This window comes from Cupressus sempervirens, chromosome 3 (genome assembly GCF_028749045.1).
Source record: "Cupressus sempervirens isolate cs-2001-9-10 chromosome 3, ASM2874904v1, whole genome shotgun sequence".
Taxonomy (NCBI): Eukaryota; Viridiplantae; Streptophyta; class Pinopsida; order Cupressales; family Cupressaceae; genus Cupressus; species Cupressus sempervirens.
The window spans coordinates 680,881,655-680,898,628 of NC_143120.1; positions in this window are offsets into that span (position 1 = coordinate 680,881,655).

Here is a 16,974-nt window from a genome sequence, read left to right on the forward strand (position 1 = left end):
CTCCTTCTTGACTTTCATCATTGATCTCTTCTACACTTCAACTCAACTTTCTTCTTTTCTTAATACAATGATCAAATGACATATTATCTTGTCAACTACCAACTAATAAAGTGCCCTTTGTGATTCCATCATACTTAATCCTCTTTACTAAATAAATTTACTAGCTCTCCTTGCCATCTCATCTATTAAAATCCTCTTCATCAATCAACTGATATGGCACTCTACACTATTAGTAAATGTCTTTCCAATAAGGCTTGGCATGAATGACAACATAACAATTGTTCCAATTGTAGTTTCCAACATTCCCACTTTTCTTCATGACAAAAAGTGAGAACCATTTTAGTGGGATGAATAAACCAAATAATTTTAAAAACCTTAACTTTAAGCCTAATTGTTTTAAGAAATATAGAATCACATGGTATTGTTTCTTAGGAAATAAGGTTTACATTAAATAATACAATAAGATTTTAGTTAAAGGTTAGTTCCTAATTAGGTACACATTAAGGGGGTTGTGTTAAGACATACAATTTACATTTAATAAATCCAATTAGGTTAGTAAGTATGTTGGAAAGTTTTTTTTAATGATTTTCTTCCATAAATTTAGTTATGTATGAGAAAATAAGGCTTTATAAAATATTTTATTAATTTTTTTTTGGCAATAATCTGAACTTTAAATCACAATTTGCTAACCATTCCAACATTGGTATCATATCACTTTGAAAATGAATCCTAAAGAAGAAATACCCTTTTCATTGATTTCTTTGTGATATGAAACAAAACAAAAAATTTGTCAGAAGGTATACGATATTCAATTTGAAGAATATAGTGCAACAAAAATGTAAACAATGAGAATAAAATAATTTATTAATTTTTTGTAAATAATTGCCAAAAGATATGTGTTTACACATCTCACTTTCTCTTTGTGAAAGGTTTAGTGATTGGTGGGTTTTTTTGTAAAAGAATTGAATATACTTTTCATTCACTTATGTTTTATTATGTTATGTTTCCCATGAAGGAGGAGAATAGTGTAAAAGTAGAAGTGGAGGCATAAAGATTTGGATGAGAACAAAATAATATTTATGTTAGAAATGGAAAGGAGTAACTGAGAGGAGAGGGGTGAATTAGTTACTACAAAATCAAATCCAAAAGTCCCTTTAAGATGCCAACACAATATAAAACCAATAATTTGTTGTAACTCTGTTAACATTGAATATTCTATTGTAACTCAATCAACACTAAATACATTACTATCACTCAATTAGCATAGATATATTAAGATATTAATGTGATTAGTCTTTATTAACTTAGTTGCATAAACATAAAGGAAATCACATGAACACAAGAGACACCAAGATTTAACATGGAAATCCAATTTGGAAAACCACCAATTGCAATTAGTTACTATTTTTTACTCTTTTGAAATAAGTCATGTTAGAAGGCAACCCTATTAAAGGTTATAAAACACACTATTAGGTGTGATCCTATTAGAGGAATTAATTCACCTTGTTAAGAGTGACCTTGTTAGAGGTCTTTAGACACTTCAATCTAGAAATGCCACTTTGTTAGAGGATTTACCAAATAGATGTCAAACTGACTTTGTTAAGAGATTTGATTTACTACTTCAATTATTAGTCAGTAACAATGACTTGAACTAATTGTTGATGCAACTAACTTTGTTGATCAAATCGGATCTTAGTTTTGGCTTGATTACTTTATCCTCTTTGATCATAATTTTCGTTGCATCTCAGTCAACTCAAATACTATGTCCTCTTGCAGATATCCTTCCAATTCATTTCCTTAATTCATCTTCTTCAATCCTCAACTTGACCTTTCATATATATAATTTTCCTTTTCAAGGTGGCTTAAACATTCTTTTAATCAAACAATTTTCATCCTTAAGTCAACTAGCATTAGCTAATAAATCTATCAGACTCAATATGTTGTCAGTCGGCTAATATAAAGTTGAGTACTTGTTCAACTTAGAGAAACTCTTCATTAACTGATCCAACTTGGTCAATACTAATTTTGAACTAACTTTCCTTCGATAACTAAGTGAATTCAATCAACACAAGATCCATGCTAACTTTCCTTTGGTAACCAAGTAGACTTGGTTAACACTAGATCTGCCTTTGATGCTCGAGTGAGCTCGACAAGAACTAACTCTGAACTTGGTTATAACAAGAACAATCAGCATACAAGGAAATTGTCTTCAATGCCCAAGTGATCTCAAAAACCACTAACTTTCTTGGTAAGGCTTGACATTTTGTGTAACATCAAAGACAACATACAATTGAATAATTGTTTTCAACAATCTCCCTCTTTGGAATTGATGGCAACACAACATGTCATAGTTCAATGAAATTTTAGAGAAAAAAAGAAGTAAGGAAAATATCCTTAGTTTCATTCTGATTCTCATCCATGAGAACTCCCTCTATCAGTGAGAACTCCCTCTGACATCAATCTCTTCTTCTGGAATGATTCTCTAATTTCTCTGACTACAATTTCTCCCTTTGATAGAAAACTCTCCTTTACTGAAACAAAATTTCTCTGCTATGACAACAATATCTCCCTCTTTGACATCTCATGCAAAATCCAAAAATTAATGGACATTCCATGTACTTGATGTATTGATTCATATGCAATCTACTCTGACCATACTACATCAACATAACTAATCTTCAAATGCTCGGTTGATGCATCACTAAAATTTGTTTAGTGAGCTTCAAATAGGGGAATGACCCCTAGCTTACCTCTGAGATACAATAATTCATCCTTAGGTAGTGGCTTGCTGAATATATCTTCAATTTTTTCCTTTGTAATCACATATTCCAATCTCACCTCTTTGTCTTGCACTATTTCTCTTAGAAAATGATACTTTATTGCAATGTGCTTTTTCTTGGTATGCATCACTGTGTTCTTGGATATATTAATTGCACTGGTTTTATCATAGAAGATAACTATTAGATCCTTTATTTCTTCCTTCATAAATGATAACAATTGTTTGAACCAGATGATGTTGGAACAATTAATTGCTTTTGCAATATATTCATCTTCTACTATAGAATGAGAGATGCAATTATGTTTCTTTCTTTTCCAAGAAACCAACCTCTTTCCAAAAAAAAATGCTCCACCACTAGTGTTTTTCCTATCATCAATACTTCCTACCCAATCAGCATTAGTGAAGACTTTCAATTCAAAGTTGCCTCCTTTCTTATACCACAAACCATAATCTTCAGTACCATATAGATACCTCATACTCATATGATTTTCCTTTGGATTAGCAGAGAATATTGCTACCGTACCAACTGCTAATGCAATATTAGGTCTTGTGTGTACCATATACTGAATTTTTCCAATCATTGATCTATATGTAGTCTGCTCTACCTCTTTGGAATCATCATTTTTGGAAAGATTATGTCCAATAGACATAGGTGTTCGAACTGGTCAAAAATCCTCCATTCTAATTTTCTTCAATATCTCCTCTAACTACAACTCAACTTCTTTTGATTGAGACTCAGTTAGATCTATTTCTAGCTTGGGTTTCTTTGGCTACAACTTGATCTCCTCTATCACTGACTTGATTTCCTCATTCTATGCTAGAAAACATATAGATTTAGTGAATTCTAGGTTTTTAAAAAAACCTTTTGTTTTATTTCTAGTTCCAACTAGATTTCCTTTCCCATCCAGCAGCTTGGCCTTGCCATTCATGAATTCTGCCTTGAACCCAATGTTGTTTGACTATGTCACACTAAGTAGATTATGTTTCAATCCTTCAACCTAGTAAGCATTGTCACATCTAAGTTCATCAGTCAATCTAATGCAACCTTTTCCTTTTACATAACAAGGTTCATGATTTCAAAATCTGACACTCCCACCATCATAGTGTTCCAAGTGCTCAAATTTAGATTTATCACTAGTCATGTGATGAGAACAACCACTATCAATAATGCATGTGTCATTTTTTATAATATGATAAATGAGGGCTATTTTATCATTTTCATCATCTAATTCATCTTAATAGCAATGCAAACCATTTCATCTTCATCACTACTATCAGAGTCTTCAGCCATGTATAAATATTTCTTACCTTTAACCTTGTAGTCTTTGTAGCTGTTGAAATATTTCTTACCTTTGAACATGTCATGCTTATTTTCCTCTTTGCCTTCTTTTTTTGGACACCTTGCAGCAATGTGACCAAATTCTTCACAAGAAAAATAGATTAGAGGTATTTTACCTTTGTACTTCCCTTTTCCTTTAGGGAATCTTCTTGCAAGTAGGCTTTTAATGAATTCAAGGTCATGATCAAAATTTTCTTAATCTTCACTACCTTACTTTTTGCTTTTAGATTTTCCACCTTTCTTCTTGAGTGATAGTTTAGCTTGAAATGTAGACTCAATGCTACTAGAGTTAGGAACATGGTTATCAAAGTTATCTAACTCAAAGGCTATCAACCTTCCCACTAGTGCATCCAAAGTTATATCATTTTTAGGATCACATGTCATCTCTTGAATAGTTGACACTTTAATTGCACAAATAGGAAGATGAGTTCTAAGTACCTTGATGACTATTGTCACATCATCTAATTTCCCTCCTAAGGCTGTAATTGCACTTACACTTTCTTTTATTCTTTCACTATATTGTGCAATGTTTTCATCTTCTCTCATCTTCATCTGATCAAATTGACCTCTTAGAATTTTTGCCTTAGCTCTCCTCACATTTTCATCTCCTCCATAGATATCTTTCATCTTGTTCCAAATTTAATGAGTAGTGGGACAATCTCTGACTTCATAAAATTCAACAAAATTGAGAGTAGAGGCAATTTCAATCATCATTATGTTGTGATTCTTCTTTTCCATAGTTTGATCCACATAAAAAAGGTCCAGTGGGAGCCACGCATTTGTTATCTAGATATTTTAGGCCTATTTCTCCAATGGTTGCCAAATTTGGCTTTATGAGTTCCTACCATGCTTGGAAGTTATCTTTGTTTGGTTTAGGAATCTCTTTTGTAAGACATCTTGATCTTTAGCTTAGGTCCTTAAAACCTTATCTGTAAGCACCAAATTCTTTGATACCAATTGTTGGAAATGGAAAGAAGTAACTAAGAGGGGAGGGGTAAATTAGTTACTACAAAAACAAATCCAAAAGTCCCTTTAAGATGTCAACACAATATAAAACCAATAATCTATTGTAACTCAGTTAAGACTGAATATTCTACCATAACTTAATTAACATTGAATATATTAATACCACATGGTTAGCATAGAGATCTTAAGATATTAATGTGATTAGCCTTTATTAACTGCGTGGTAGAAACATAAAGGAAATAACATGAACACAAGTGACACCAAGATTTAATGTGGAAACACAATTCAAGAAAACCACAAATTGTAACTAGTTACTATTTTCACTCTTGTAAAGTGAGCCCTGTTAGGAGCCAACCCTATTAAAGGTTACAAAACACACTATTAAGTGTGACTTTGATAGAGGATTTAATTTCATCCTATTAAAAGTGTCCTTGTTAGAGGTCTTTAGACATTTCAATCTAGAAATGTCACCTTGTTAGAGGATTTACCTAATAGTTGTTAGGCTAACTCTATTAAGAGATTTGATTCAGTACTACAATTATTAGAGAGTAACAATGACTTGACCTGATTGTTGATGCAAATGAATTTTCTAATTTAGATCTTAGTTCTAGCTTGATTACTTGATCCTCTTTGATAAAAATGTTCTTTGTAGCTTGACCAACTTAGATACTCTGTCCTCTTGTAGATATCCTTCCAATTCACTTCCTTAATTCATCTTCTTCAATTCCATGCTTCAATCCTCAACTTGAACTTTCATATATATGATTTACCTTGTTAAGGTAGCTTGAATATTATTTTAATCAAACAATTCTCATCTCTTATATTGGTTAATATTAGCCAATAAATCTATTAGACTCAATATGTTGTTAGTCAGCTAATATAAAATTGAGTACTCAGTCAACTCAGAGAAACTCTTCATTAAATGACCCAACTCAATCAATACTAATTCTAAACTAACTTTCCTTTGGTAACTGAGTGAACTTGGTCAACACAGGATCCATGCTAACTTAATAGACTAGGTTAACACATGATCTACCTTTGATGCCCGAGTGAGCTTGGCAAGAAATAAATTTGAACTTGGTTATAACTAGAACACTTTACATACACAAAAAACTATCTTCAATGCCTAAGTGAGCTTGATAATCAGTGAATTTCTCGGCAAGGCTTGAAATTTTGTGTAACATCAAAGATGATATACAATTGAATAATTGTTTACAACAATTTATACATATTTTTGAAATGATACATTAATGTATATGAAGAAACAAAGGTGAGGGTTTGATTTGGTATTTGATTTGTTTCCATTTTTAATACTCTAGATTGACATATGGTTTCTATTAAGTGAATATTTTATTTTTTAGTTTTTGATAATATCATTTATATTAATACCAAAAAAGTGTAACAAAATTGGGATATGGTGTTCATCCCATCAACATCATGAGGGGTATAAATTATCCATGGATATAAAGTACTTAGCCCATTCCTTCTAAATATTAGTTGCACACACTTTTAAAATGATCATCCTATGCTCAACCATACATCTACAAAGCATACTAACATATAGGACCAAGGCTTTTCACTATCATTCAAACACAAATAGGAGAAGAGTTCCATTACAAACCCAAGAACAAAATATTGAGCATGACACAAACCAAGAACCCATCATTTGAACCAACTATCAAAATCCTTCTCAGAGAAATTAAGAAATACATGCACATCTCTAGGTACTCTATTGTAGATAACTGCCTAATGTTTCTAATTTGAAGATCCACTATACTCTAGCAGTGAACCCGATACAAAAATAGGGACTAGCTTAGGTCATATGATCTCCTCCACTAGGTGCACTACACCTTGGTCATCAAAGATCATCACAACCATCACATCCGAAGCTCTTTCAACTGTCTTTTTTCACTTCTTTCTCTTCCAAGGAAGATACTTGCAAAGAAAAGGTCATCTCTCACTATCCAAAGCAGCCAAAGATCATCTTGACATTGTCTTTTGATTATTTAGCCTCACTTTATGCTCTTGGTGGAAAAGGAATATGTGATGATTGGGAGTAGACTGGTAATTATTTTGTGGGGCTAGGCTCTTGATGGAAAGGTTGAATAATCAAATAGCCTACTCCCCATTAAGAGCCAAAGATGATGATTAGCTAGTAATTATCTTTGATTATTTAGCTAAAGATGATGTAGGGGTCACATGATGATTGGGAGTAGGCTCTTAATGGGTCAATAATTTCATGGAGTGATAATTATTTTGTGCAACTCAAGATTCCCAAGATGATTCCCATGAATTTGTACACTAGAACTTATTAGCAGGCATGTCTCCCATCTCTATTTCTATAAATGATTTAGTTGATAGAGGCCAATTACTATGAGAAATCCAAATCATGGGGTAGTATGCTACAAAAGTCCTAAAAAGGATCCACATTGATTTTATTTGCTCCAAATTTTGATAGGGTGTCTACAATGATGTTAGCTTCTCTTAATACATGTGTTACTTTATAATCTTCAAACCTTCCTAGGAGGCATTAAATTTTTTTGATGTGCATGTCTTATTGCCATGCCCCTAGTTCCCCATTTACAATGTCATGGATTATCACCTAAGAGTATCCTTCTAAGTGAATTCTTTGTACCCCTAGATTCATTCCAAGGAAATTTCTTTCTACTACTGCAAGGAACTTTTCCTGATTTTTGGTGCCATCAACAATTCATTTTTCCAAATTTTCCATAATGCACTTGTGTTCATTTCTAGCCACCACCCCAACTATGGATGGACCGGGGTTTCCTTGAGAATCCCCATAAAAGTTGATCTTTATCCGTCCAAGGTCTAAAGGATTATATTTAGTATTTTCACTAGAAGAATTGTGGGGCTTAGCCCCCCTAGGCCCATTACCAAGATATTAAGTGAACCATTTTACTTATAATATGTTTGTGGAAAAAATTAATGCTTTTGAAAAATAGGTAAATGTTCACTTTACTTAGTCAAAATTAATCAAGGAGAAACATATTATTTTTAATGTTTATCTTGAAAGTGGTATAGAAAAAATAAGGTAGATTATTTATTGAGTGTACTTTGCAAAAAAAATATAATTTTATTAGAACCATACATATATTACTTTAATTTCCAATGTCATTTGTGTAACAATTGGTAGGGGTTTCTAGAGTTTTAGAGAATCTCATTCATAGGATGTAAAGAAAGATAGGTTAGAGGGAATGGAGGTAGCATGATTTTATCATCTTGAGATAGCTTCTTTCTCAAGGGAGATTTAATGTATAAGAAGATATTCTATTTGTGTCACTAAAGAAAGTGGGGAGCTATGCATACACTAAAACCCCACTCATTAAGAAAAAAGGGGACATTTTAGATAATTGAGCATGTCTCAATCCATGGAATAGTTATTTTCATTTGCAAATTATTGAGTTTGTCTTCATTTGTAAAAAAAAATGTTTTATTTTATAGATAGTTGTTATTGTCTTGATCTAGAGACACATGAGTGGCATTTATGGATTGTTGAATTTGTCTCGATTCATAGTAGGGTAAACTTTAAGAAACCACCCTCCCAAAAAAGATATAAATTAATGGCAAATCTTTCATTATTTTTAAAAACCAAATTATTTTATCGATGAGTATCTTAATTTTTTTATTTTAAATATTATTTACATTGGTGATTATTTTAGAATCATAAATTTTGAGTAGAAAATATTCACTAATCTCAATAATAATAGGAAGTTTGCTAATTTTCCTGGAATATCACAAATTAAAATTGAACATGTTTTATCTCATGGAAATTATGAGGATAATTATATTATATTTTAAATCAATAGTGAAAATGAAATATTGGTAATATATCCCTAAAATAACTAATAATTATGATAATTATTGGTGGATTAATTTTAATTTCTTTGATAATATATAATATTTAAGTGAATCAAATCTAATCATGTACAAATTTTATGGTGAATCTTTGAGTTTAAATTTTTTAATAAAATAAATTATTGAGCAATTTTAAATATTTTAAAACTAAATTTAATAAAAATGTGGCAATTTAGGTTGCATTAAATCTTAAATTATTAGCCAAATTACTAGCAAAAAATTTCTAAAATTCACAAAATTACGAATATTCACCACTAAAAAGCACCCTAGTTCATAGTTTTGTGAATTTGTTACTATGGATGATAGAGTTTTTCTCAATTCATGGTAGGATTAGTATGCTTATAGATAGTGGACTATTTCTTGATTCACATGCATTTTTGGATAACCAACTATTTGTCTAGAATAAATCTTTTAGGTTGATACTAATGAAAAGTTAGACACTCAATTTTTTTTGCATATACTAGAAAAATTAGACTGTTTATTTTGATGAAGAGTTGGAGAGTCAAGATATTTTCTTGGAATAGAAAGTTCAAGCCATCTCCAATATTATTTTTCCTTCATTTCTTTGTAATGAAGATTGTGTGGGGTTGGAGGGGATAGGTTGTTAGAAAGTAAGATTTACATTCAATAATATAATTTTTTTGTAGTTAAAGATTTGTTAGTAAATATATAAACCTTAAGGGGGGTTTGCTAGGAAATAACATTTAAATATAAATCCAATTATGTAATTTTGTTGGAGGTTCAATCCCATAAATTTAGTTTTTAATAAGAAAAAAAAGGATTCGTAAAGCCATTTGGAAAATAATATAATACATAGTTCTTTGGAAAATCAATTCTACTTTGTATATTTTCTACAATGGTTTGATCTTTAAATTACAATTAGTTCACCATTCAAAAAATCCTTTTGTGTCAAAACTTAAATCTTATGTTAAACCATAGAGAATTAGATATATAGAAAACCATGACATTAAGAGTTAAAATCTTGTGAATTTTTAATTATTATCATAAAAATAATAGAAAAATATTGGTAGAGGTAAATACAAGCCCATGATTTCTTCAATTGGTGCCACTAAGAAGCAATTTTTGGATATGCTTTCCACAATATATTACTCAGAGGAAGATTATTGTTAGAATAAACCATAGACAAAAAAAAACAATTACATGCAAATATGAACAATATCAAAAAATAACGAATCACACAGAAGAGAACACAAGACACCAAGTTTTAACATGGTTCACCCAATTCCTGGGCTACATACACCAAACAAGAAGTCCAATATTATTATGATCCAGTGATTACAAACTGATTACAATCTATAATCTCTTACAACTCAATATCACCACAAGAAGCAATTTTCACATCACACCTTATGAAAATCCCTAACCCTAAGCCCTTTTATACAAATATTTTTTCCATGTTAGGGTTAAAATTAGTTACAACATGTTGGCCTGAACCCCACCAAGGAATTATGGAGTATCTACAGTACTTCCTTGATTAGTTACCTCAAACAAACAATTGTTACCTTATGACATTGAAGATAAAATTTACTATGTGATCGATTTCCATTAATGTGTATGCATAATTGTTAGAGTAATAAAGTGTTTTCTTATTAATTATGTTATATTGATTTAATTATTAAGTCTCTTCTTATCCCTAGTTTACTTAAGCTAAACTTTAGGCATATAATAATTAATTCTTTGATTAATTATTATCATGCAACCTAGGTTAGTTATGTTTTAGGATTTTGATATCCTTTTATAAAGATCGATCTCTCTTTGTAATTCATTCATTAAATATAACTATAATCTCTTTTTTGCACATCAAGAATGTTTTATCTTCTATTTATTTGTGAATGCAAGCCTCCATAGCCTTGCTTCTCTCTTTTTGTGATAGGTGTTTGCATGCAAGTGATTCTTGGAAGATGTGGGTTGAGCTTTCAACAACTTCAACATGGTATTAGAGCTTCAAACTTTCATGCCCCTCTTCTCTTCATGAGAAGCTTGGATTTAGTTTTCAGATCTGATATTTTCATAGGTTTTTGTATTAGATCAGATGGGCCACTTTTTTTGGTTCACTTTAGGCTAAAATAGACCTCACTGTTGGATTTGTAGCGCCTAGAAATCCTTATTTCCATATTAAATTTTTCCAATTTAAACACACAACTACAATATGAGGGGAAACAATTACTCCTAGATCATGTACACTTCTTAAGGTGATGGTTTATTTATTTTATTAAAAAAATAACTAATTAAAAAACTCTTTTTGAAAAAAAGGAGGCACTAGTTTAAAATTTATAAAAAGAGTTCTTTCTTTTAAAAAAATGTAACATTTGACCCCTACATCATAAAGTATGCCTATGTGAGACAACTACTAACACATGTTAGTGTAGGTACACTGCATGTGTAGGGCATGATGTTATCCACTTCTGGCCAAAATTTGGTAGCCTTCAAACTATCATCTCTTTAAGTTTTTTGTTATAAAAAGAAATTGGTGGTATTGTGGTCATATATTTATCATACCAAGATATTTTTTGAGAAATCTTATATCATTCAAAATATCTTTCCGATCTCATCACAATGGTATAGGTCACTTTGGATTTTGATGTTGTTTGGTTATGTTTTTATGTAGTCAAAGTTAGAGGTTCTATTTTTCATTTTGGAGACATATCTTGAGCATTCGACCTCTATTTTCAAAAGTATTTATATTAGTGGAAAGGTCTTTGTGTACTCTTTCTAGTGATGCTATTTGATTTTTCATATTCTACTCTAGACACATCTTATTCAATATTTTGCATTTTTTCACTCTAGTGGATATCTTGGCTATTACAAGTCTAAGGATCATTTTTGATGCTTCAAATGAATCATAATGTATTGTACTCTCTATTTTACCAACCCTAAGTCTCTTTTGATCTTTGTTGACATCATTTTGTAGTATTTTTGCAAATGCATTGAGATAAAGTGCCACTTTTTTGCATTTTGGGATCTTGCATATCTTTGTGTCTTGTTGTGCTCATACTACATTATAAAGTTCCTTGGGGGTTTTCATGTTAGTCATATTTTCCATCTTCCTTTTTCAAGTGAGTGTTTCTCCCATGAAATAGCCTCATGTTGTATCAATGACACATGTCTTTATATGTGTTTATACATCTTTTCAACTCTCGTTGTTCCTCATTTTTCTTATGCAAGAGATTATGCATTCAATTTAGTGTACATGTCTTACCACTCATAATTATAGTGGGCTTATATAGGTTCTACTTCTTCGTTGGTTTGATGGAGTGAGCTATGTATTTGATATTTGATCCTATGTAGTAGGCAATTACAATGGCTGGATACCTATGCATTTTAGTGAGATGGATCATTTATGATGCAAGATGCTCCTACATTAGTGGTATCAAAGTGTACCTACATGAAGTGGTATCAGAGCAAGAGTTCCTAAACATGTGGATAGATCACCAAATGTGAGGCAGTTTGCACCAGGGCCTTGGGTTGGGTGAAGTTTTGAAAGAAGGAGCTCTTAATTATGTAGACAAATCACTAACTGTGAGGTAGTTTGCATGAGATTCTTGTGTTGTGTCTTATATAGAGTTGAGTATGGAGAAGAGAAAGAAGAAGATAAATTTTTTGATTGGATGGATTGTGAGGATTCCTAGACTTGAGAGATTTAGACTAGAAGCAATGAGAATTTCCTTTCAAGATTTACATAAGCAAGTGGATGAATTCAAAGAAAAGTTGTGGAAAAGAGATTTCCTTCATCTGAAAAGATATGTTGATAATTCTTTGGATGTAGAAAAGAAAGAAGATCTAGAGGAGTTTCATGCATGTAGTATAAAAGAAGAGGAAGATCATGAAGATGAAAATATTTGTGAACCTAAAGTAGAAGTAGATGAAGAGGAAGAGCACAGAGATGACAAGATTTATGAAATTGAAAGAGATGAAGATTGTTTTAAAAAAACAACAATGGAGGAAGAACATGATGCCTTGGTTGTAGATCAAACAAGTGAAGCAGTTACATGCCTTATGAAAGATGTGACATAATAAATCAATGATGAGGTTGTGAATGAGGTGAATTTCTATGAATCGTGAGATGTTGAATTTGAGATGGATTTGGTAGATAATGATGATGATTTACATGAGGATCTTGTTAGTGATGTGTGATATACAAAGGAAGATTGGTATGGTGTTTCCTAAGTTCATTACAGGTGCATTACATCCTACAAGATTGGAGGATAATGTTAGTTACACTTGGACAAAGTTAATTGTAGAGGAGTACTGCCAACAATAGATACTTTTTCTAGCTATGTGTTGAAAAAGAAGAAAGAAAGAAATATATCAACAATAAATACTTGTTCCAGCTAGGTATTGGAAGAGAAGGAAAAATAATAATTAGAAGTGGCTACTTCATTTTGTGAATTCATATTCACAATTTTTTTCCTACCATGGGTGTCCAATGCAGGAGCATCTTACATCAAAAGTAAAGGGGGCATGCTATAAGTAAAAAATTTAATTTTAAAAAAAAAAATGGAGGAGAGAGAAAGTGATAAAAATTAGAGGAAAATAATAATAATAATTAAAAAGGGAAAAAAGAGAAAAGGGGCATTTTCAAGGTGCATAGGTGGCATAAAATTAAAAAAATAAATAAAAATGGTTGTCATTTCATTGACTCAAGGTGTGTAGGTGGCACTTTAGAAGCTTGTAGAAAGATACTTAAATCACACATTTAATATTTTTTGTGATCCACAAAGGTAGTTTAATTTTCTAATTGGGCCACATGGTGCTGCTTAGTTGTAATGGGGTGGGAATTTAATATTCTTTTGTAACATAGTTGCATTTACCTTTTATCCCACATTGGTTGTGTTTATAGTGCCTTGGGTTGTAATTTCCTATTTAAACAAGGCATCTGAACATTTGTAAGCACACTCTTGAGGTAAAAGATCTTAGTGTATAAGATCTTAGTTGGGAAGTTTTTCTTGTCGAAGATATTTGGTTGTAAGCTCTTTTTTCTGGAAAATCTCTTGGTGTGCAAGCTAGTTTGAAGCTCTTAGTGTGGAATCTCTATTATATTGTAAGAAGTTGGATTTCTGTCATGTTGGAAAATTTGTAAGGATTTTCAAGTATAATAAAAGCATGCTTTGTGAAGCATTTTTCTCTTTGTCTCCACATTGTTGTTTTTATGATTATGAGTTGGTAAGGGTGTGTGGCTCTTCATCAATTTACCATATGGAAACTCTTAATTCCTATTTTTGGTGACCATGACAATATATCTTCTTGCATCTTCAATTGATCATATCTTCAAACTTAGTCTTCTCTACCTAGTCATGTTCTATTCAATGGGGGTTCTTTAGATAAACAATTTGATAGTGTTTGTAGCTACATGCTTTAGTGGTGTTCTTCATGATAATCCTTTTGTTCCTATCTTCTAGGAAATTCCTTCCATCTCTCTTTGGAGTAAGGTTTTTCTCATGTGGTTTGTCTAATTCTCCACTTTACAGAGATTTCGTTGAGATTATGTACCTCATCAGGCTTTATTGTTGAGAGCCAATTTTTTTTTTTTGTAGTAGTTTCTAGGTTTTTAGTTACTCCCTAAGTTTATCTTAAGGGGGTGAGGGGAGGAGTGTTGGAGTAATAAAGTATTTTCTTATTAATTTAAAAATATTGATTTAATTATTAAGTCTCTTATTTACTCTATTTTACTTAAGCTAGAAATTAGGCATATAATAACTAATTATTTTATTAATTATTATCATGCAACCTAGGTTAGTTACCTTTTAGGGTTTTGATATCCTTTTATAAGGATTAATTCATTCATTCTTTCAATACAATTGTAATCTCTTTTTTTTATGTCAAGAATGTTTTATCTTTTGTGGATCTATGAATTCAAGCCTCTGTAACTTTGCTTCTCTCTTATGGTGATAGGTATTTGCATGCAAGTGATTATTGGGAGCTAAGGGTTGAGCTTTCATCAACTTCAACAATAAATCCCCAAACAAGAAAAATCCATTATTACATAAGTAGAAAACTAATAAAAGAAAAATAAATACAATAAAACTTATGTCTATATTAATACTTCAAACTTTAGTTACAAAAAAATTAAACTCTAAGAAAATAAATTCCCCTTCAAAATCTAATAAGGAAGAATAAACATGGAAATGTAGGAAAAAATTATTTAGTGTTTAAAAGAAAATAGATCACACATAATCGAAATGATGCTATTAGTTTATGTCATGGGTAGGATACTTATGCATCCATAAGGATGATCTAATATGCTATGTTTTTATCCAATAAGATTGTAAATTTTTCCACCTCTATAGTCTTTCACTTAGTTTGTTATTGAACTTGCATTTTTTAAAATAAAAAAATAATATTTATTTAAACTCTTGTCAGTTCTTATAAAATAAGGCAAGGTGAAAAATATTTTTTTAAAGAAAAAAATTAGAAAGAATTAAAACATCAAACTATACACAAATAATTTTAGTACCTTATAGAATAAAAATCCTGATAACCCTCTTGAATTAAATGCACATTAATATATTACTCATATTTATTTTCATCTAGATCATTATATTTTCTTTCATCCAAAATTTTTCCATCACTACACTGTCATTGTCATCGAGTCTCCATTTTCTTGCAATGAATTTGTTTGGGCATGGAAAAATAAGACCTTTCTCCTATTCGTATAGGTTTGGATTTTGATTTTTTTTGTACTGCTTGGAAGATTTTCTTAGGTAGTATGTGTTAATTATTGATGGTGCACCAAGACCAATTAGGGAAAAAGTTACAAAAGATGAGATGTTTCTTGATCATCTATTGATTCTTTAGAGAAGAATACAATGCTATTGGATTGGTTCTAGTGATCTCGATTAGGAAGCTATAATGAGGTAGAAGAATATTGTCAAGAAACATATCTAGTTGAAGATGCGTACATAGCAAAGGTATTTTTTCTCCATCGATGTATTTTTGTGCTTAATTGAATTCGAGTACATGTAATGTTTATAAATAAATCATGAAACAACATGGTTGCATGAGAACAACTATATGTCATGGGTAATCTGATATGAAATATCAAATGAAATATGTTGAGTGATAGTTTTTTTCATTTTTTTGGTATGGTCACGTGGGAATCTTGGGTTAAAACCTCACAGGTTAAGGGTTTCCTTATCCTTATCTCATTTGATTACTTTATCAAAGAACCTAAATGAGATTTCATCTTTACCTCGATATGTATAGACATAATTGTACATGAACTCACTTATTTTTAATTTTCTTTTCCCTAGAAAATATTTGGACCTCTAGAAACCCTTCCATTGGGGTTAATCTATTGAATTTCATTTAAATAGTCTATAACCATGACAAGAAGGTGTTTAATGGATTATAAGTTAATTTATCATTGTCACTTCATATTTTGTACAAGAAACTATACAAGCTTTAAAAGAGAAAAATATATCTAAAATTAAAATTTATGTTTAAAGATGACTAATTATAATGTTTACATTTTCAATACTTTTTCCTAGTATTATTATCTCAATTTTTTAGTTTATAGTGTTTAATATCTTTTGGGAATATATTTTATTATTAGAATTCATGCTTCAAGTGGGATGGTTTCTTATCATACTCCAATGAAATTTGTAATATACAAAAAAAGAAAAGTTCAATGACATAATTTGCATGGCTAATATGATGTATTCATTTCTTATTGCCTATAGTGAATGCATTGAATCAAAAGTAGTTATATGGTAAATTCAACATTTAACACAATAACCTAGGAAAATTTATAATAATTCTCTAACTACTATTAATAGAGAAACTCTATAAATCACATACCTAGTAGTTGAATGGGAACATTGAACATTGACAACATAAGGGATGAAATTACATCTTTGTTGAAAGCACTAGAGTTGAGAAGCCATGAAATATATGGTAATAAAATCATAACAACCAAACTCTAAATATTGGCATACTTAGATTTCCTAAGATGTGAAAGAATATGGAAAAAATGGGCTACAGAAGTGTCTAGAGG